Raw genomic sequence first — 23,572 nt, forward strand, 5'->3', positions numbered from 1 at the left:
CATATCACATAGCCTAATAAAACACATGAAACACATGGGGGCGATTAATAATAATAGTAATACAATATAATATATATGTATGCACAAACATATGCATACACATGTGTACACACACCTGCCCAGAAACATACCATAATTAATACCTCAATGTAGAATTTGGTTTAAAACAGTCACCGCCAATGGTAGCTACAAATGATCTTTTATATAGGTTCTTTTTAGACAATGATATACGCAGCCTCCACCCCGAAGGGAGGGCTTCAAAGCAGGAATGGAGCGGATGAGTTATACAATCGCCTTTTTTCCATGAAGTGTAAAAACAGCTCTTGCATTGTACTTCTGTTTCTGGCCGGTGATTTTATTTGCTTCATAATTACTCATGTTAATTTATTTTTCTGTCTCATTGTTAAATAATCATACCACGATACAATGTCATACAGTGGGTACGGAAAGTATTCAGACCCCCTAAAATTTTTCACTCTTTGTTATATTGCAGCCATTTGCTAAAATCATTTAAGTTCATTTTTTTTCCTCATTAATGTACACACAGCACCCCATATTGACAGAAAAATACAGAATTGTTGACATTTTTGCAGATTTATTAAAAAAGAAAAACTGAAATATCACATGGTCCTAAGTATTCAGACCCTTTGCTGTGACACTCATATATTTAACTCAGGTGCTGTCCATTTCTTCTGATCATCCTTGAGATGGTTCTACACCTTCATTTGAGTCCAGCTGTGTTTGATTTTACTGATTGGACTTGATTAGGAAAGCCACACACCTGTCTATATAAGACCTTACAGCTCACAGTGCATGTCAGAGCAAATGAGAATCATGAGGTCAAAGGAACTGCCTGAAGAGCTCAGAAACAGAATTGTGGCAAGGCACAGATCTGGCCAAGGTTACAAAAAAAAATTTCTGCTGCACTTAAGGTTCCTAAGAGCACAGTGACCTCCATAATCCTTAAATGGAAGATGTTTGGGACGACCAGAACCCTTCCTAGAGCTGACCGTCCGGCCAAACTGAGCTATCGGGGGAGAAGAGCCTTGGTGAGAGAGGTAAAGAAGAACCCAAAGATCACTGTGGCTGAGCTCCAGAGATGCAGTCGGGAGATGGGAGAAAGTTATAGAAAGTCAACCATCACTACAGCCCTCCACAGGTCGGGGCTTTATGGCAGAGTGGCCCGACGGAAGCCTCTCCTCAGTGCAAGACACATGAAAGCCCACATGGAGTTTGCTAAGATGGTGAGAAATAAGATTCTCTGGTCTGATGAGACCAAGATAGAACTTTTTGGCCTTAATTCTAAGCGGTATGTGTGGAGAAAACCAGGCACTGCTCATCACCTGTCCAATACAGTCCCAACAGTGAAGCATGGTGGTGGCAGCATCATGCTGTGGGGGTGTTTTTCAGCTGTAGGGACAGGATGACTGGTTGCAATCGAGGGAAAGATGAATGCGGCCAAGTACAGGGATATCCTGGACGAAAACCTTCTCCAGAGTGCTCAGGACCTCAGACTGGGCAGAAGGTTTACCTTCCAACAAGACAATGACCCTAAGCACACAGCTAAAATAACGAAGGAGTGGCTTCACAACAACTCCGTGACTGTTCTTGAATGGCCCAGCCAGAGCCCTGACTTAAAACCAATTGAGCATCTCTGGAGAGACCTAAAAATGGCTGTCCACCAACGATTACCATCCAACCTGACAGAACTGGAGAGGATCTGCAAGGAGGAATGGCAGAGGATCCCCAAATCCAGGTGTGAAAAACTTGTTGCATCTTTCCCAAAAAGACTCATGGCTGTATTAGATCAAAAGAGTGCTTCTACTAAATACTGAGCAAAGGGTCTGAATACTTAGGACCATGTGATATTTCAGTTTTTCTTTTTTAATAAATCTGCAAAAATGTCAACAAGTCTGTGTTTTTCTGTCAATATGGGATGCTGTGTGTACATTAATGAGGAAAAAAAAATGAACTTAAATGATTTTAGCAAATGGCTGCAATATAACAAAGAGTGAAAAATTTAAGGGGGTCTGAATACTTTCCGTACCCACTGTATGTTAAAATACGTTCAATCATCGATCTATAAACAATGGTTAGGACCCTCCAATCGATACTAAAATTTCTTCGTTTTCTGAGTAGACCTAAACACTGTCATGCTTACTTGTGTATATGGTCCACATTTTCCTGGAATGAGAGTTTATCCTCAATGATTGTACCTAAATATTTAAAATTTGAAACTTGCTCTAACTTTACACCTTTTATAGTAATTTGTTCGTATGAGATACCAGCCGTACCTGACCTAATTTTGTTTTCACAACATAGTTTCTTTGTCTTCTCAATGTTCAATTGTAGATGACTATTATCAAACCACTGTACAAGACTTTCATTATAATCAAAATAAAATAAACTATTCGTGTCCATTTGGCAAGAGATTAAGACCAAGTCATCAGCGTATTTGATCAGGGTGAGATCATCCCTGCACTGAAGTTCATTAATGTAGACAGAGAAAAGCAGGTGATAACACACATCCATGTGGTAACCCTGAATTCAAGACTGTACAATCAGATGAGATTCCATTGACACAAACTCGTTGGGGTCTATTTCTTAAAAAATTCTCAATCCATAAAATCAGCCAACTGCTTACACCTAAATCTTTATTTTAAAATTTGCAGTGGTACAGCATTAAAGGCTGATGTAAAATCCATGAAAAGAATTCTAACATAAGCATTTGTTTTATCTAAGTGGTGCTGGACCTAGATAAAACAGAGAGGCATTCACCGTGCTCTGATTGGGCATGTAAGAAAAATGTAATGGACCTACAAAGCCTTTAATTTGTGACATCAGTTCTTTATATAATACACGTTCCATACAGTTGCACAGAATAGATGTTAGTGCAATTGGGCGAAAGTCTTTAAGAGCTCTGGCCTGAGGAGTTTTAGGTACTGGAATAACAGTGGTGTTTTTCCATGCTGCTGGTACAAAACTATCATCTAAAAAGACCTGAAACAACCTAGTACATATGCAAAAGTTGTTCTGCACACTCTTTTAAAACAATGCCCTTAAGGCCATTTGGACCAGTAGCTTTATGCATTTTAATTCTACAGAGCACTTTGGTAACCTCCCCTACCTCTATTCTCAAAGGTTTAGATTCAGTGAGATTATCATTATTCACATTATTAACACCGTGTTGTCAAATCATGAATAAAAAACATTTAAATTATTTACAAAAATATGGGGGTCATCATCAGCCAGTTGTACTTGTTTCTGTTGTCTACCCATCATTATGTTTAGTCCTCTCTATGCATCTCTGACATTACCGCTTGTAAATTTCTCTCAACTTTCCCTTTATACTGTTTTTGCACTTCCTTTATCTTACGTTTAACTTCTTTATTTAGTTATTTTACTTTATGTGTCTCATTCCTTAAAAAAAAAATCCATTCTCTTCTCATTTAAATATTGTTTAAGATCTTTGTTAATCCACGGTTTCTTGTTTTGAAATACTCTAACATTTTTTGTTTAAACCAGTCTCTGCACAAAAGTTAATATAACTGGTAATTGTATCATTGAACAACTCATGATCACTGCAAGTGTTCGTGGCAGGTTCCATGGTCTTTCTTGGAGTTTGTCATCATTTTTGCTGTTTGCTCGGTAAAAACTACACTGTTCTCAGTGGCGTGCTGTGGTGTTTTAAAATAATGAGGCAAAGTCCTCACAGGTTGTTTATTTGATTCATTTATTTTTTTAAATAATTTCCGATGGAAATTACTTAAAATAGCATTCCACAAGGCCAAATTGCAAAACAGTATAAGTAGTGTCAACCCATTCTTTTTATGACATTATTGATTCATTTATGCCTTGTTTGAGTCTTGTAATCAGTTGTCATTGTTTTCAGCTCATGTTTGCCTCTGTTCCCATTCAGTTGACCTAGTTTTCCCAATGTGTCTGATTGTTGTATTCCTGTCACCTGTTCTGCTATTACCTCGTTAGTCTTGTCAGCTGTGTCTTGTTTCCTTGATTAGTCCTTGTCTATTTAAGACCTGAGTTTTGTTCTGTCTAGTTGTCTGTTAACCATTTAGTGGAAATGGTTGTTCTGTCCTGTGTTCCCTGTATTTTGAAGATCTGTTTATTAAACCTGTTACTGCTGCATTCGGGTTCTGTGCCTACTTGCCCTGCAACCACCATGTGACACTTATTACACTGCACAAAAAAAGTGATTATTTTTAGATCTTTTACTGGTTTTAATCAAATTATACAGAATAATGCAAGAAGGGGGGAGAGTACAACCAGTAAAAAACAGACCTACAACACACTAATTATACAGAATAATGAATATGAACACGGAGAAAAATGACAAGCTCCCAAGCGCAAGGGAGAAATGCGAAAGAATATTTAAAAGGGCTAATAATACTTTCATTATGTTTACGAGCACTGCAGTCTCATGATAAACGACATGTAGTTTAACACAGAATGAATAAAGACATAGTTTAATTTTTGTCCATTCTTTAAGTCTTTTGTTCATCAGAATAATCGTGTCATCGCGTTCAGATACACGTATCAGTGTCCAGTTTACACACACAATTCATTTGAAGAAGACTTGATGGAATATGTGCATACACCGTGCTGGTTCATGTTTGGTGCAGGAGAATGTGTGAAATGTCTATAAAAACTTTAAACACGGATACTTTATTCTGTATATGAGCTATAATCCACGTGGCTAGTGTTGTTAAACTCATCGCGGAGCTCCGCACTGAAACCGATCATATGCGCGCTCCACGTGCATATCATAACAATTGTATTTTTCATGTGTTCGTATTCAAACTTAAATTCTGACCGCATCGTGGGCAAAATACAAACAACACTCATGTGCTTGCTGTGCTGAGGGAAACATACATACGGCTCGCGTGTCCGAACGCAGAGGTAAATGAACAGCACTTTTGTGACATTTGAAATATCCGCTGTAATGCGATCTTATGCGAAGATATTTTCCATTTGTGCTGGTAGATTACAGCAAAGCAATCCACATGCACCCAAACTTCTGCTCTGGTCGCGTCTCAGGGAAACGCATTTTTGTTGTAGCACTGAGGAAACAAACACAACTGTACTGAATGACAAGAGACAGAGGCGAGAGAAGTGATACTTCCTCATGCATAATACCGCAATTATAATCTTATGCATACTGCAGCGCAGCTTGGATTGAATGTGCTTTTTCTCATGAGTAAATGCAGAAACTGTTGACGTCAGCATGTTCGACCATCCCATACTGGAGCCAATCAGCACTCCGGATCTTGCCTGTAGTACACGATGACGTCAGATTTTGTGACGTTGCTCCGACTTTGCTTTTCAAACCGGAAGACAGAAATCGCTCTGAAAAATGCAAAAATAACTAATTTCAAATTATAAATAAAATTAATGAGTACCTTTAGTGTTTTCAATGATGTGCCTATACATATCTGTTCACAGCTCAAAAAAAGTGTTCTGGGGTTTCATGACCCTTTAAAGTCTTGATTAATCCATGAGGGACCTCGTACATCACTCAGTCATTTTTTAGATTATGCTCTACTGTTACTGGCTCTTTTTTCACTGTGGGGGTCATGGAGGAACGCAACATTACTTCTGTGCCTTTAATGGTGGCTGCGTTAGAACCCGCTCACAAAATGGCAGCCACCACAACAACTAATCAAGTCACAGTTGATCTTCCTGAGCCGAGTCAAGTCACAGTTGATCTACCAGAGCCACGTCACGTCACGTCTCCGCTGGTCCTCCAGAGCCACGTCACATCTCCGCTGGTTCTCCAGAGCCACGTCACGTCACGTCTCCGCTGGTCCTCCAGAGCCATGTCACGTCACGTCTCCGCTGGTCCTCCATAGCCATGTAACAGCACGTCTCCGCTGGTCCTCCAGAGCCACGTAACGTCATGTCTCCGCCCCAGAGTCACGTCTTGTTGCGGTTGTCATACCAGAACCCTCCTCTGTTCTGTCGGGGGAACCTGTCATCAAGCATCAGAGGTTGGCATCCAGCGTGAAGGATCCACCGCTGGTGTCAGTACGAACAGCTGGTTTCCCCAAACCAATTAATTTTAGTCCTCCTGCTTCTGATTGCCCTGTCTGCAGCGCTCCCCATAATGGAGGTCGCCTTATGGTGTACCTGGGCCGTGTACATTACCGCTGAATCTCCAGAGGTGGCGGCTTACGCTGCAGAACTTCTGGAGGTAGTTACCCCCCACTGCAGTTTCCCTAGAGGTGGCGGCATATGCTGCAGAACCTCACGAAGTGGCGGTGCTTGCTTCAGCTACTTGCACGGTGGTGGCGTCCAGCGACACGTTCTCATCCTATCCTGAACCAGCCACAGAGGCCATTTATGATTCCTTCCTGTTTTCCGATGGTACCACTGTAGAACCTCCAGAGGTGGCAGCATCCGCTGCAGACCCTCTAGAGGTGTCAGCGGTACCCAGCTATGAACTTTCGCCCTGTCCTGTCCCGGCTAAGGAGGGCGTCTATGAACTTTCGCCTTGTCCTGTCACAGCTAAGGTGGCTGTCTGTGAGCCCTCAGCCGAGATGGCTGCCACACCTGACCCCTCAGCCGAGATGGCTGCCACGCCTGAGCCTTCAGAGATTGCAGCGCTGGCCATTATGGCCACAGCCATTTGGTGTGTATGGGCTGCACACACATCGAATCCAGTCCATGAATCTACTCCATGAATCCACTCCAGAGCCTGATCCAGCCCATGGGTTCACTCCATGTTTTAGTTTCTCCTGTTCAGCCATGTTGGTTCCCAGTGCTACCTGATCTGCAGTGGTGGTCATCTGCTCTGCCATGGGGGTCTTCAAGCCCGTCTGAGCTGCAGTGGTGGTCATCTGCTCCGCCGTGGGGGTCTTCAAGCCCGTCTGAGCTGCAGTGGTGGTCATCTGCTCTGCCGTGGGGGTCTTCAAGCCCGTCTGAGCTGCAGTGGTGGTCATCTGCTTCGCTGTGGGTATTCTCAAGCCTGTCTACACTGCTCTGGTGGTCATCTGCTTCACTGTGGGGGTCTTCAAGCCTGTCAGAGCTGCAGTGGTGGTCGTTTTCTGCGCCGTGGGGGTCTTCAAGCCCGTCTGAGCTGCAATGGTGGTCATCTGCTATATATATAATAAAATATGAAGAGCCAATCACGCCAAAATTCATTCTGGCACTCTCACACACTTACATTCTCCTTTCATATACATACTTATTCTACTCTCTCACACACATACATTCTCTTTTCATTCTTTTATTATAAATAACTATCTAAGAGAAGAATGTGTGTGTGTGTGTGTGTGAGAGAGAGAGAGTATAGTGGAAACGGAAGGGGTATAGTGGAAACGTAAGGCAGGTCAGGCACGATCATCACATGACGTTCAGCTTCTCAGCGCTGCCCCGCCAACTTGGTGCATTTTTTTGATGAAATACAGGTTTGTATGTTTTTTCATCTATAAAATCGTTGCTGTGCTGTAAGTCATTTTATTTAATGCAAAGCAAACTACAGGGATGCGAGTGTCGCATCCGTCTTTCGGATGAAGGAAACACTTGATGCCTTGCATAAAATTAACATACTGAATGTAATTACTTTGGATATTGAAATGTGGATAAAGTTGTCATAAACCAGTGGTTGTATTTTACAAATGTTTAGATCAGTGATTCCCAACCCTGGGTACATGTGCGTGTTCCAGGGAGTATGCAAAAAATTTAGATTTTGCTTGGTTTGTTCAGGGCTGTCACAGGCATAATAGGCTTGCTTGGGGTGCAGTCAATTGCCCCAGCCTCACCCCAATCTGGCGCGTTAATCGCTGCAGATGTGTCTATTTACAATGTGATTTTGCAGCATTGAGTATTGTAGCCAAGCACAGGCATTACTGTTGAAAATAATGGCCAATCAGAGGTGTTTAAGTTAAACTCAGCTCAATATACCTCAAAACACTGAATAAGTTTGTTTTTAGTGCCAGTTTAATAAGTCCTATGCTCACAAATCCTCTCATAAAAAGCGTAGTGGACACATTGTAATTTAAAGATTTATTTGAAAGACTTTGTGACTTTTCCTACTTTAGTACATAAAGTGCTGAACTTGAAGAGTGGAAATGGCTAATATAAGCCAATAAGTGCTTATCTGCCACCATCTACTGGTTATAGTGGTATTTTTCATGTCTTTTTTTAATTTTTAAATAAAAGTTTTCGTTTTCCATCGAATGTTGGATTTCCTACATCTTGAAACTTTCAGTTTTACAAATGAGGACAATCTCTTAAGGATGAATAAATGTTTTTTGTCATCATATTCAAAATAACATTTGAAGTGCTGGAATGTCCAGTTACGTTACAATTACATTGTGCTTCTTATTCAAATGTTCCCAATATCTTCAAGTCTGAATTGTAATCAATAAAACTGGTTCATTGGTAAATTAGGTAATTATGACAACTGCATTAAAATATAAACGCTGCATTTACTTTGGTTTAGTGTCGATAAAGGGGTACTTGAGCCTTATTGATGGAGTTGTGGGGGTACTTGAGGCTAAAAAGGTTGGGAACCACTAGTTTAGATTATTTAGTACTTATCATAGAAATAAACTATATCATAGAAAAAATATTAGCCCAACCTGTGTTCTGTTCTATGTTTACCCAGCCCTTGGGCTAAAAACAACCCAAAATATACACATGTATGTGAAAGCAGAATGTAAGTGTGTGTGAGAGTAGAAATGTATGTATGTGAAAAGAGAATGTATGTGTGTGAGAGTAGAAATGTATGTTTGTGAAAGGAGAATGTAAGTGTGTGTCAGAATGAATTATGGCTTGTACGGCCCCTCATATATGGTCATATAATTAGAATATCATCAAAAAGTAGATTTATTTCACTAATTCCATTCAAAAAGTGAAACTTGTATATTATATTCATTCATTACACACAGACTGATATATTTCAGATGTTTATTTCTTTTTATTTTGATGATTATAACTGACAACTAAGGAAAATCCCAAATTCAGTATCTCAGAAAATTAGAATATTACTTAAGACCAATACAAAGAAAGGATTTTTAGAAATCTTGGCCAACTGAAAAGTATGAACATGAAAAGTATGAGCATGTACAGCACTCAATACTTAGTCGGGGCTCCTTTTGTCTGAATTACTGCAGCAATGCGGCGTGGCATGGAGTCGCTCACTCTGTGGCACTGCTCAGGTGATATAAGAGCCCAGGTTGCTCTGATAGTGGCCTTCAGCTCTTCTGCATTGTTGGGTCTGGCATATCGCATCTTCCTCTTCACAATACCCCATAGATTTTCTATGGGGTTAAGGTCAGGCGAGTTTGCTGGCCAATTAAGAACAGGGATACCATGGTCCTTAAACCAGGTACTGGTAGCTTTGGCACTGTGTGCAGGTGCCAAGTCCTGTTGGAAAATGAAATCTGCATCTCCATAAAGTTGGTCAGCAGCAGGAAGCATGAAGTGTTCTAAAACTTCCTGGTATACGGCTGCGTTGACCTTGGACCTCAGAAAACACAGTGGACCAACACCAGCAGATGACATGGCACCCCAAACCATCACTGACTGTGGAAACTTTACACTGGACCTCAAGCAACGTGGATTGTGTGCCTCTCCTCTCTTCCTCCAGACTCTGGGACCCTGATTTCCAAAGGAAATGCAAAATTTACTTTCATCAGAACATAACTTTGGACCACTCAGCAGCAGTCCAGTCCTTTTTGTCTTTAGCCCAGGCGAGACGCTTCTGACGCTGTCTGTTGTTCAAGAGTGGCTTGACACAAGGAATGCGACAGCTGAAACCCATGTCTTGCATACGTCTGTGCGTAGTGGTTCTTGAAGCACTGACTCCAGCTGCAGTCCACTCTTTGTGAATCTCCCCCACATTTTTGAATGGGTTTTGTTTCACAATCCTCTCCAGGGTGCGGTTATCCCTATTGCTTGTACACTTTTTTCTACCACATCTTTTCCTTCCCTTCGCCTCTCTATTAATGTGCTTGGACACAGAGCTCTGTGAACAGCCAGCCTCTTTTGCAATGACCTTTTGTGTCTTGCTCTCCTTGTGCAAGGTGTCAATGGTCGTCTTTTGGACAACTGTCAAGTCAGCAGTCTTCCCCATGATTGTGTAGCCTACAGAACTAGACTGAGAGACCATTTAAAGGCCTATGCAGGTGTTTTGAGTTAATTAGCTGATTAGAGTGTGGCACCAGGTGTCTTCAATATTGAACCTTTTCACAATATTCAAATTTTCTGAGATACTGAATTTGGGATTTTCCTTAGTTGTCAGTTATAATCATCAAAATTAAAAGAAATAAACATCTGAAATATATCAGTCTGTGTGTAATGAATGAATAAAATATACAAGTTTCACTTTTTGAATGGAATTAGTGAAATAAATTAACTTTTTGATGACATTCTAATTATATGACCAGCACCTGTACTTGAAATTCCATTCCCCTCAGACCCACAATGTAAAACACCAACATAACACAAAAGGAAAAGTATTCACAGTGCTTCACTTTTTCCACATTGTTATATTACAGACTTATTCCAAAAGGGATTAAATTCATTATTTTCCTCAAAATTCTACAAACAATACCCCATAATGACAATGTGAAAGAAGTTTGTTTGAAATCTTTGCAAATTTATTAAAAATAAAAAATGAAGAAAAATCACATGTACAGTATGTATTTACAGCCTTTGCCATGACACTCAAAATTTAACTTAAGTGCATCTTGTTTCCACTGATCATTGAGATGTTTCTACAACTTGGAGTCCACCTGTGGTAAATTCAGTTGATTGGACATAATTTGGAAAGGCACACACCTGTCTATATACCTGTCCCACACTTAACAGTGCATGTTAGAGCACAAACCAAGCCATGAAGTCCAAGGAATTGTCTGTAGACCTCTGAGACAGGATTGTATCAAGGCACAGATCTGGGGAAGGGTAAAGAAAAATTTCTGCAGCATTGAAGAGCCCAATGAGCACAGTGGCCTCTCATCTGTAAATGGAAGAAGTTTGGAACCACCAGGACTCTTCCTAGAGCGGGCCGCCCGGCCAAACTGAGTGATCAGGGGAGAAGGGCCCTAGTCAGGGAGGTGACCAAGAACCCGATGGTCACTCTGACAGAGCTACAGCATTTCTATGCGGAGAGAGGAGAACCTTCCAGAAGAACAACCATCTCTGCAGCACTCCACCAATCAGGCCTGTATGGTAGAGTGGCCAGACGGAAGCCACTCCTCAGTAAAAGGCACATGACAGTCTGCCTGGAGGACTCTCAGACCATGAGAAACAAAATTCTCTGGTCTGATGAAACAAAGATTTGAACTGAATAGCAAGCGTCATGTCTGGAGGAAACCAGGCACCACTCATCACCTGGCTGTAGTGATTTTGGACTAGCCTCACACTAGGGCACCACAAATGTAGTTATTTATGGTCTTAAATATTAATATTTTGTATTAATATTAATATTGAGTCGATGATTCCTTCCAATATTTCGGGGAACCAGCCAAGGAGTCTCATCCTTGATAATAAAGAACAATCATGGAAGATTCCGCAGCCTTGCGTCAGTGAATTTCATTTTTTTAATATATAAGCCCACAGCATTCCAAACAACATAAAGGATGCCTTTGTAGAGCATTCGTACGGAAAATAGGCCTACCGGCGGGCGAAACCACAGACAGCAAGTGTAACATCAAGTAAAGCACGCGTTTCTCACAACTCTCTCATACCCTCTGCAATGAATCCTGCGAATGTAATTTGCTTCAGCTTTTCCGAACTTCACGCTCAACTTCAAAGAAACTAATTGAAAACGCTCGCTCTTACAGTATTTAAATGTAAATAGGCCCAACAGCTATTGAAGCCATAATATTTATTTTCAAGCCATGGATCAGGGAGCAGCACTCATTGCTTTTCTCAAGGATGGCTCGAGCATCAGCCGGAGGTAACGTTCATAAGCAGCTGAAGACCATCGCCTCCTCAGGTAGCCCAACATAGATGACAGAGGATAAAAGCAGAGTTAGATTCAGAGATAAAAACGACTATTCCTTTCTTGTTCCTATCAGCTTTAGAAATATGAAGTGGTGCGAATAATTTGATACATCAGAAATTGTGAGGTCATGTGACAGATTAAAAGAATCTGTGCATGTGGAAAATTCTCCACCTCTGAGAAAACCGTGAACAAAAGGGAAAAGCTGATCATTGACTTGGTTTTGGTTTTCTCTCTTTAAAGCCCGTTAGCAGGAAACAAATAGATGGATTTTCTAGTATGCTGATGGTGGATGGATCCAGGCAGCGCAGTTGACTATACTTTTGGTTGAAGGCAGTACAGCTATGGAGAAAGTGGCACAGAAGAACTGAAGTGAGACCAAGCAAGCAGTCATTCATTTTTTAAATGTAGATTTGGCTAGATGACTACGCATGTAGTGAGCTGCAGAGTGCAAATAATATTGAAGGGTCATATCTAGTCTAGTACAGTTTGGCTGAAAGGGGGGCAGACCAGCTGATGGCACTGCCTCTGGACACAGGAGGTGGAATTTCTGAAATTCATACCGAGACAGAATCAGCAATTGGTTGTTTAAGCATGAAATGGGAGCAGCCTAAAATGTGAATTTAACCATGACTGAACCAATAAGGCAACTTCAAATCTGTTTGTAATCTGGACTGAAGAGAGTCCCTTATTAATATGAACGGTTTCCTCATTGTTGCAAAGAACAATGTTTCTAGACTAGTGTTTACCCCACAGAATACAGCTATCACAATGGGATTCAATTACAACAGAGCGGTTGACAAGGTGTTAGCAGGCACGGATAGCAGCTCATTGCTATACACTAGCAAACCACTGACCATTGAAACAAAAAATCACAACAAACCCTCTATACTCCTATTTGTAAATGTGGAGGTCATTTGGACAGCAGATGATAGCATGCGTCTAACACTCATTCAGCTGAAACCAGCCCAAAACACACATGGTTAAATGAAAATATCAGCCCATTGGGAAGAGGTGTTGAAAATAGTTGAGCTCCGGTAAATGTCTATACATGAGAAAGCCCATGACCGAACATCTCTCATGTCCACTATGCTTAGTCGCAGTAATTTTTACGTAAATGGCTTGCTGCTGCTGTATAAACTTAATATGTAGCACTACTGTTATGCTTGTATTTTACTCCTCTATGCAAAACTGTAAACACCCTTTTAAAAACAAACAAGGCTTTGTTTGATTCGTAGATTAAAAGAAAAGGTGTGGACGTGAATGCCAAGCCCGGTTCTGGAATCCAGAATTGTTCCCGAATTTAGTGAGGGTGCTCTAATGCAGATACTATTGAGCAAGCACAGCTTCTGAAACTAATATTCTATTATCCTATTAGTCCGAGTAACATTAATGCATACTACTTGGCATATCTCTGTCCCTTGCAATGTTATGTCAATCCATGCATTTTGATAGTGAATCTCACATATATGTAAATGTCACTTCCAAAACCCCACAGAGTGTAACCGACTGACGGTCCTCACAGCAGTATGAACACTTTATTTCATAAATTACATAGGGGTCTTTGCATGCTCTCGCAGCCATAACTCAATCTTAGCCCGAATGGTCTAAGGAAGTGCAGCTGCGTTAATAAGCTGTTAAAATAGTGATGGGAAACCAAGGCTTTCTGAAGCGTTTGAGGCTTTCATCAAATTTTGCTGAAAAACGATTCTTAACTCAAAGCTTTTATCACAATGAACTTAAGCTGGACCTGAACTTACTTAAATGACATGAATTTATTCTAGAGCTGCTGTGCAGCCAATGTTTTCCTGTTAACACTGTTTTGACACAATCTGCATGGTAAAAAACTCTATATAAATAAAGGTGACTTGACTTAATGCGCATTAAGCAATATCTGTGGTCAGACTTGTTTTCTCCACCTTATCTAACAAATCACTGCAGCAGTTATAGGGTTTGAAAAAGAGTGACACCAAACATCGGAAGTCTGAATAAATAGTAACCCTTATATCCTGTTAAAAAACAAAATAAATGCATTTCCCTTTTATGCGCGGCTCGCGAAGCGCCAATTTTCAAAAATTTAAACCAGCTGTCCTGATATTCCGATACTGCATGACATAACTTCGAAGCTTCAAAACGTCAATCAATCAATCACGTGGTATTGATATTTCTATATACAAGCGGCACAGCGTGTGATCAACCATCATTTGTGACCGCAAACGAAACACCCTCCAGAGCCAAAGAACCAGTAAAACATTTGCCAAAATGATATTGTAACCCACCCAATTAATTGAGATTGTTCCTATGTATTTTTATGTATTTTTCTTTTCTCTTGCCTAATGCATAAAATGTTCAGACATGTTTTTGTTTTATTATTTTTTTATTATTTTTATAATTATAATTTTGTTTTCGTGAGGGACGAAAATGAGTAATAAAGAAACGTGTCGATGGGTGCTGACGTCACATGCGCGCCAGCTCGTTGAAGAGAGAGATGTGAGCTACATGTGCGGCTATTATTAATCTTACCCATCTTCATCATTTTTTTTCTAAATGGATGTCTGAACTGTTTTATTGCATTAGCGATTGGACGTTGCATCGCAAGCTTGAGGAGATCGGACTGTCTCGACGTTCGGTAATCGTGTTGGAGTCGCGCAGTGAGGGAGAGCCGCGCTGGATTGCACTACGGAGTAATTTCGCCATCTGAGGACTTGAGAGCTTGAGAGCTTGTTTTTCTTCATCGTTCGTTCCTGCAAAGACTGTAGGCATTCACACATACACACAGACTGAACTGAGACACATCCACACAAACTGAACTAAGACATTCATATTCCATTCGGACTTAAGTATACACATACTGATTTTTTTTCTCTTTCTTTTCTTTGATTGTTATTGAAGAACAATATACTTTGTATTCAATTGGTGATTTGTGAAGGGCAAAGAATGTTCTCATGTGATGTGTGCAGTGTTTAAGTGCATATTGAAAACGAATTGAAGCAAAAGAGGAAGAGAAATACTCCAGAAAATACAGTTACTGTTCATTGAAACTAATTAATGTGTTTCATTGATTAATTCATTTTACTATTAATTAATTCATTTTATTTTATTAAATTTTTTTTTAATTAATTCTTTATTCATCCAGTTAGTACTGTGGATAATTAAGTTCATACAAGTGCAGACACACATCTTTAAAACAGTTGTAATCATTTTGATTCAGTGCTTGGTGTGAGACCCCGAACCCGGGACTCCAAATACTAGCATAAATAGAAATTAAATGTATTTGGTGAGCTCAGACCCAAGTAGATATTTTTCCTCCTTTGATCTAGATTTGATAAACGGGTTACAATGTGATTACAGCATCAACTGTGCTCTTGCTTCGTTAAGAATAGCTTACCTGGAACTGCCTCGGCAAGGGTGCGGTAAAGTTGGTTTTATGTTGGACATTCGATCTTTTCTTCAGTGTTAATTGATAAAGACGTGAATGATGCTGTATCTCGTTCAGATCACATTATAAATCTTAGTATCAAAAGTTAATTATAATATTAATAGGTGATGTTATTGTTTTAAGAATCAGAAGTGAAAAAGTCCTCACAATTATCCCCACTTGGGCGCTTCAAGTTAGGGAGTGTCTCAAAAGTGCAAAATGCACAACAAAGTTGGTAAAATATGTGCATTATTCCATTAAACATTAAAACACGATCCTTTTTCATGAGTAGTTGATATTAGTAAATAGATTAAGTATAGATTAACACAATTTTTAACTTTTATATTATTTATAAATCTGTTATAAATATGTAAGTAAAGCGAATGTCATAATGAAATAAATATATGTACCTTTGTGGTTGTTTTATCTAAAGAGCTGAAATCACATACAATATATTTATAAATACATGCAGCATATGATAAACAACTTAGATTTGAAAAAAAAAAAATTGTACATTTGTTGTACAATTGTTGTGACATTCTATATAACTTCCTGGTCATGTGACCCGATGATGTCATACCAGTTGTGATATGTTCACACATACCTGTCGCACATCATACACGCGTTGGATTTTGGAAATGTCATTTTGTCAATTTTTTATGAATTTTTGAATTACATAAATCTATATAACTTCATGGTCATGTGACCCGATGATGTCACACCAGTTGTGATATGTTCACACACACCTGTCACACATCATACACGCATTGGATTTTGGAAATGTCATTTTGTCAATTTTTTTATGAATTTTTGAATTACACAAATCTATATAACTTCCTGGTCATGTGACCCGATGATGTCACACCAGTTGAGATATGTTCACACATACCTGTCACACATCATACATGAGTTGGATTTTGGAAATGTCATTTTATTAATTTTTTATGAATTTTTGAATTACACAAATCTATATAACTTCATGGTCATGTGACCCGATGATGTCACACCAGTTGAGATATGTTCACACACACCTGTCACACATCATACACGCGTTGGATTTTGGAAATGTCATTTTGTCAATTTTTTATGAATTTTTGAATTACACAAATCTATATAACTTCCTGGTCATGTGACCCGATGATGTCACACCAGTTGTGATATGTTCACACACACCTGTCACACATCATACATGAGTTGCCAAATATTATATTTCAAAAAGGCACAAGAGTTTTTACTACAATGCTATTTTGATGTTAATAACATACCAATTACACTTGTAAACATACATAAATAGGTTTAATTGTCATCTACAATAATAATTCCTTTGAATGGAAATGCACATTAATGCACAGTTTGGAATAATAAATAAATCAAGGTTAGAAAAAAAAAAAAAACCAGATTTTAATGTCAATTGGTTTGGGAATTTTGGTTGAGGAATTGATTAAAGATGATGGTATAGTATTCTATTCTATAGTTTTATAGAATTTAACAATATTTAGACAAGATTTAATTTTAATTTAATTTAATTCCCGGAGATCTTTTGAGGGTTATTGGATTACAGATATTTTATGTGCTACTTTATTTCAGGCTGAATAGGAAAAAAAATTGAAGTTATAGATGTGATAATTGCTTATGCTCCATTGTCCAAACAAAATATATTATTGCTGTTAATACATTGAACTTTCTGTTCAAGAAAACAGTTAGATTGGAGTACATTATATTACAAATAAATATTCTATTACAAACAAAGTGGAGGAGTTTTCATATAAGATAATTAACATTGAGTAGGCCTCTACTCAAGTGTTATTAAAATATTTTACAATTGATATAGATAACTGTCTACTTATATGTTATTTAATAATTATTATGGCTTTTTTACTATAACCAAAGTCAAGTGGATTGAACAATAACTATTTTTAAACAATTTAAAATTGACATTAACATATATTTGGAAACAATTTCTAAAAGTAAATCTTTAAAATCAATGCAAACCATGCAACTGTTTAAGATACACTTTTCTTTTAATGTTTTGTTTTGAAAAAAAAAAACAAAAAAAATCCATTGCCACTATTGTTTTGATGTTTTCTAACAAAGAGAAGAAAAAGGTCTACAACTAAACAAATAACATGAATAAATAAATATATAAATAAAATGACATTTCTATTCATATTAGATGTGATGATTATAACAACAAAAAGATTTAAAGACAGCCAACAAATAAAAACTGTCAGAAAACAACAACAACAACAACAAAATCTTTACAGGCCTTTATAGACATTTCACTAAAAAGCAGAAATTTAGTGGATAATTGTGTCTTGGTCGTAGCAACTCAAAATGATGGGCCATGGCACATATTTAGCATATAGGCTAACTGTTTGCCTGTTGTTTGTCCTTCACCTTTTTAGTGCGTCCTGCACAACTCACAGAACCATTCCGTTTCATCAGAAGAATTGCACTGTAGGCCTACACATAAAATGTGAAACCACCTACAGCACCTGAATCTGCATGAACAATACAATAAAGAGAGCAAAGTCATTATCTTAACTTCACTGTTATGTCAAGACATGTTATGTTTTTTATGTTTCTGGATTAATTAATCGCGAATGAACGCAAGCTGCTTTTGTAATAGGCTATAGCTTATATTAAAATAGTGTGCAATGCTGCATCCATGCCGCTAAGTGTGACTTAGGCTAATAATAACAACAGATTTGATTACTCCCTTGAACACACTATAGCTGGGCGCCGCCGCCGGCCATTTTAATTGACTATTTCTTGCAGCTGTGCATATTTACCCAGTCAATCATCTGGACATCTGTCTTGTTTGGGAGGTCGCTCAGCCCACAGGTAGAACAGAATTCCTCGTTTGATTCCAAGATAAAATGTAAAGTTAATGCATAATATTTCCTAATTTTGTATAATTAATTAAATTACATTAAAATGCAATGATATATTGATTTGAGCAATAACCTGCTGCAAGCAGAATATCCTGTGCCATTTTCCTTCTGAGGTTTCGTATATTTTCTGCTGAAGGATTTATTTGAAATTCCTGTGGAATGACTGGAAACTGTTTCACAGTTTCCTTTATCATCTGAAAAAAATGTACAAAAAAATATAGGCTATAAATATTTTGTTGAAAAAATGATAAATTACTATTAATAAATTACTTTTACAAGGTTGGGTTTCCAGAAGCACTGATTGCTCATAATTGTTAATAATAGGCCAATTTATCGACATAATTTGACAGCAAAACCTTTCCAATAAGGATATCAATTGTTAAGAATTCAAAATGACAAATATTTTAATTATTACTCTGTCTTTGTGTTATATGATTGTTTAAGCTTGAAATTCTGACTGACAACCGCGCTGTTTGGTAGATATATACACAAGGCGGTAATTTTTCGATCTTTGTGAATTTGCTGATGCAGCAGGCCAGCACAGCAGTGCGCAGCATTGCACTCTTGCAGGGAGATTCGTCGTAAAGACATGTATATTTGGCAAGTACACATTTCAAACACACACATACGTTTCTTGATTACTTTATGCATTTTATTCTAATGTTATTTGCAAGGTATAAACAATTTCCCGTTTAACTCGAGTTCCCGCTGAGAGTTGTGATAAAGACGCTGGTAGCTGGATACCATGTGTAGCCTACTCAGCTACTCATGTGTAACGTTTGCTTAATTGCTTATATATATTTCAGAGTGATTTGCAAGGTAGAAAACAGCTATGAAGGTTATGAGTCTCAGGTCATGAGAACAGTTTCTGTGTTTGGGCTGCATTTACACTGCACGTCTTAATTCCTAAAGGCCCCGGTATACTTCAAACGAAGTTCTTTTTCATTCTTTGTTTCTGGGAGCACACTTAACGATTGTAAGGCCGATTATTAATGTAAATTGATACTTATGACTGATCGCGCTCAAATGCGTCCAGTCAGAGCCAGTTGCGTTCAGTCGGCGATTGCAGATGGTATTCAGATTCCATGTGTAAGTATTTAAATCTGCTTCAGTCGCAGGAAACAATCGCTGTATGTTGAGCTCAGTCTAAAGCCGGGCACACATTTAACGACTAGCTAAAACATTCTAAGACTGAGCTCAACACACAGCGATTGTTTCCTGCAACTGAAGCAGATTTAAATACTTACACATGGAATTTGAACACCGACTGTAATCGCAGACTGAACGCAACTGGCTCTGACTGGACGCGTTTGAGCGCGATCAATCATAAGTATCAAATTACATTCATAATCGGCCTTACAATCGTTAAGTGTGTGCGCGGTTTTAGAATGTTATAGCTAGTCGTTAAATGTGTGCCCGGCACATGGCGGCGCAGCGGCTTCTCGAGCTCCCGGATCCTTATCTTTATCCTTATCAATTCAGATGAATGGTAAAGTTTACCCTCTTTAACTTTTTAACACGTTTTCCTTTTTTAAACACGTTCGTGGGTCATATCCCTAATGTGTCACATGGGAGGAATAATCAAAATTGGTTCATTTCATCCATGCAATGTAAATGCGTCATGTAGATGACGAAGATGCCTGTAGTTTTTCGTTACAACGTAGCCTATGCTTTTAAATGTTCTGATGAGGTCAGTTTCTAAAGAAACGTAATTAATTTATTAATTTTAATACAAGTATTGTATTTGGGTCATTCTGTGTCAAATCAACCCATTTTCAGAAACTTCCCCAGCTCATTTTTTATTTAATATTTTTTTCTGTAGAAAGACAAACATAAATAGCGAAGAAAGCAAAAAACATTAAATATCACAGATGTATATTTACTGAGTAATCCACTATTTTGTAGAGGGGCATTTTCATTTCAGTCATTTTCACCTGAGATTTGGAGCCAGATTAGAGGAGTGTAAAAATGACTTTATAAAGATGGCAGCATCATTTTTATTTTTACACAGATTGGTATTAGTAAAATCTGTTGACTATATCAATCTTTGTTTCATTATATGCCAACAGTGACAGATCAAAAATGGTAAAAGAACTTCTTGTATTTTGTGCCTCAAGTTTGCATGCCTGTAACTCAAGAAGTATTAAAGATATTTTAATATCCTTCTAGATTCTGGTTCTTAAAGCTGCAGTAGGTAACTTTTGGAAAAATGTATTTTTTACATATTTGTTAAACCTGTCATTATGTCCTGACAGTAGAATATGAGACAGATAATCTGTGAAAAAACTACTGCAGCTTTAACAAACTTTCCTTTAGGTATCTTCATTTTAAAAGCCCTTGATGGTTCAGTCCCAGAAATATGGAGATCTTAAAGGGTTAGTTCAGCCAAAAATGAAAATTCTGTCATTTATTACTTACCCTCATGCCGTTCCACACCCGTAAGATATTCGTTCATCTTCAGAACACAAATTAAGATATTTTTGTTGAAATTTGATGGCTCTGTGAGGCCTGCCTTCACAGCAATGACATTTCCTCTCTCAAGATTCATAAATGTACTAAAAACATATTTTAATAAACATATCAGCAGTTCGGAGCGCCAAAGTCACGTGATTTCAGCAGTTTGGCTGTTTGACACGCGATCTGAATCATGATTCAATACACTGATTTTAAAACAATGCTTCCTGAAGCAGTGTTTTGAAATCGGCCATCACTATATAAGTCGTTATTTTGTTTTTGTTTTTTGGCGCACCAAAAATATTCTCGTCACTTTTATAATATTAATATTGAACAATTGTACTCACATGAACTGATTTAAATATGTTTTTAGTACCTTTATGGATCTTGACAGAGGAAATGTCATTGCTGGCTATGCAGGCCTCACGGAGCTAAAATATCTAAATTTGTGTTCTGAAGATGAACGAAGGTCTTACGGGTGTGTAACGACATGAGGGTGAGTAATTAATGACAGAATTTTCATTTTTGGGTGAACTAACCCTTTAATGTGGCTCCATGAGTAAATTGGTCACATTTTCAGTGGTCAGAAACCAAATGTGGGTCACTTTGCATACATCAGATACTTTTTTATTTTCTTCACAGTAAAATCTGAGGAACAACTTATGTTGAACCTTGAAATGTATCGTGTTTTTCTATTAACACAATTATATAGAACAATTGTGTTAAAAGAACATTTATGTCTGAGTGCCATAAATATTCTTTTTTCCAAAGTATGCTTGTAATTCTAAAAGTATTGAAGATTTCTGAATATCCTTCTCGATTCTCATTCTTAATAAAATTTCCTTTGGATTTTGTCATTTTCAAGGCACTATATAGTTTAATCCCATACATATTGGGATCTCAAAGCAGCTGCTATGTTCAAATTTTTGAATTTTACAAATTATCAATGGCCAAGAACCAAATTCACTTTGCACACAGCTGATGCTTATTGCATTTAAAGGGGAATGTCTGAAAAATAAATAATATTGAAACTAGAAATGTATCTTGTTTCCCTCTATGAATAGAACTGAATAAAACAACCATTTTCAGTGGATTTTTGGTACTTGGAGAGTTAAGTTGAGACACATTAACTTTAACTCAAAGTGTATTGATAAGAATCTATATTTTAATCAGTTTCAGGAATGTTTGGAAGATGGGATTTTGTTAATTTGAACAGTCAAATTTGCAGTATCGTAACTTCATGTAACCACATTGACATCTCTCTATATATATATATATATGAGTCTGAACCATATAGGACCTTCAAACAAAAGATTCCACAATAAAAGTTTCATAAGAACAAGAATCTAAAGTGACATTAAGATATCTTTAACACTTCTTGAATTAAAGACATGTAAACTTCAAAAAATGTTTTTGGCACTCAGAGAGGTGTTGTATTCAGTTGTTTTGATAGAGGAAAACAACATACATTTGTAGTTTCAGTGTTATTTGTTCTTCAGACATTCCTTTTTAAGCACAATAACTATCAGCTGTTTAGAATTTTACAGCTGTTAAAAATTGGAGCTGCATTAAGATCTCAATATCTCTGGGATTGAACCATCGAGGGCTCTTTAAAATTAAGAGACCAAAAAGAAAGTTTGTTAAGAACCAGAATTTAAAAGGATATTAAGATATCTTTAATACTTCTTGAGTGACAGGCATGCATACTTGAGGCAACAAACAAACAAAACAAAACCACAAAGTGCTTTTTGCCATTTTTGAACTGTCAACGTTGGCATATAATGAAACAATGAATGATAAAGTCAACAGATTTTACTAATAGATCTACCAATCTCTGTATAAAAATAAAATAATGATGCTGCCATCTTTATAAAGTCATTTTTACACCCCTGTAATTTGGTTCCAAATCTCAGGTGAAAATTGTCATTTTGACCCCCCTCATATATTTTATATATATATATATATATATATATATATATATATATATTATATATATATATATATATATAATATGTGTGTGTGTGTGTGACATTTAATATTTTGGCTTTCATCATTTATGTTTGTCTTTCTACAGAAAAAATATTAACACAAAAAAATTTAACCTGGGACCTGGTTGATATGACGGAATGACCCAATTGTATTTATATTATTGATTACATTTTATTATACTGTTAATTCAAGTATACAGTACATTACAAAAGTGCAACTAATATAGAGTAACCTTAGTAAAGCTGTTATGTGAAACAACTTGTTTTAATGAATTATAAATTGTTTATAAGTAAGCACAACAGTATATAACAAAAGTTTAAATAAGTCTGCTTGCCTTTTAAGTTATCGGTTCTTAAAAACATAATTCAAGGAAAGACCACAATATGTGGTTGCATTACTCAGTTAAAGGGAGATGTTTTCCTCAACTTATTAGGGTTTACAGTGTGTACATATGAGTGAGCGAAGTTGCTACCTCACTACAGCAGTACACTTTCACATTGTCTGAGAAAAGCAGTGTATTTTCATAGTTGCAAAATTAACAGACAAATTCTTTTTAAATTCGCCACTATGAAAAATGCACTGCTTTTTATGTGTTAAACAAGTGGCAATGGCATCGGGAAACCCAACCACTCTTTAAGTAGGCCTATGTATCGTACACAATAATACCTGTAAAACAAATACTCCACAACTGGTAGCATCCTCTTGCACTGTGTGGTTTATGTGACCAGTTTTCCACTCAATATTGACCAGGTTCTCTTTTCCCAGGCGATTGCGACGCATTTTGAAGTACTGTCTGTGTTAGACAGCAACTTACTAAGTAACAATTTGATTTAGATATCCTAAAGATTC

The 23,572-nt window shown here is 37.7% G+C and overlaps 2 protein-coding genes across 2 annotated transcripts in view; one reads left to right on the plus strand and one right to left on the minus strand.

The window, feature by feature from the left end:
* Window positions 1-23,572, minus strand: part of LOC127497967 (uncharacterized) — a 50,108-nt gene that overhangs the window by 16,635 nt on the left and 9,901 nt on the right. The gene's annotated exons all lie outside the window — the stretch shown is intronic.
* Window positions 22,973-23,572, plus strand: part of LOC127497970 (uncharacterized) — a 351,488-nt gene continuing 350,888 nt past the window's right edge. Inside the window, exon 1 of the mRNA XM_051866826.1 lies at window positions 22,973-23,540. The gene's annotated coding sequence lies outside the window, so the exon portion shown is untranslated. The remainder of the gene's footprint in view (window positions 23,541-23,572) is intronic.

This window comes from Ctenopharyngodon idella, chromosome 16, assembly GCF_019924925.1.
Source record: "Ctenopharyngodon idella isolate HZGC_01 chromosome 16, HZGC01, whole genome shotgun sequence".
Lineage (NCBI taxonomy): Eukaryota > Metazoa > Chordata > Actinopteri > Cypriniformes > Xenocyprididae > Ctenopharyngodon > Ctenopharyngodon idella.